This window comes from Octodon degus, unplaced genomic scaffold (genome assembly GCF_000260255.1).
Source record: "Octodon degus isolate 3935 unplaced genomic scaffold, OctDeg1.0 scaffold00013, whole genome shotgun sequence".
In the NCBI taxonomy this organism is placed as follows: domain Eukaryota; kingdom Metazoa; phylum Chordata; class Mammalia; order Rodentia; family Octodontidae; genus Octodon; species Octodon degus.
Window position 1 is genome coordinate 22448977 of NW_004524589.1, and position 758 is coordinate 22449734.

Sequence of the window (758 nt, forward strand, 5' to 3'; positions counted from 1 at the left end):
TACAAAACTCATAATAATTAGACCTTCTGAAATAAAAGACCCAATAATAAAATAGGCTACTGAATGATTAGGCACTTGTCAGAAGAAGTTCAAATTGTCAACAAATACAGGAAAAAATGTTCGACATCTGGCTATTAGAGAAATGCAAGTCAAAACAACAGAGATTCTATCTCACTTTAGAAAGAAAGGCTATTATCAAGTAATCAAAGAATAACAAATGCTGGCCAGGCTGCAAGGTAGGAGAAACCCTCCTGCATTGTTGTTCAGAATGTAAAGTAGTACAACCACTATGGAAATCAGGATGGAGATTCCTCAAAAAACTAAAACTCAAATTCCATTCAATCCAGCTATCCTCTCCTAGATGTCTTCCCCAAAATGTTGAAGATATCATATTACAGTGATACGTGCTTACCCATATTTGAACTAGTACAATTCCTAATAGCTAACTAACTCTTGGGAGCAGCCTATGTGTCCTTCAAAGATGAATGAATAAAGAAAATGTGTTTGTAAACAGGATGGATACTGCTCTGCCATAAAGAAAGATAAACTCGAGTCATTTGTAGGAAAATAAATGCACCTCGAGACCATAATGTGAAGCAAATCAGGTTCACTAGCTTAAATATCACATGGTTTCTCTCATACTACAAACCCAAAATACAAATAAAGAGCAAAATAAAAGATGATAGGAAGCAGGGCGATAGATCTTCTGCAGAAGAAAGTGGGACCAAGAGATGCCCTGAGAGAAAAAAGTGGGAGGG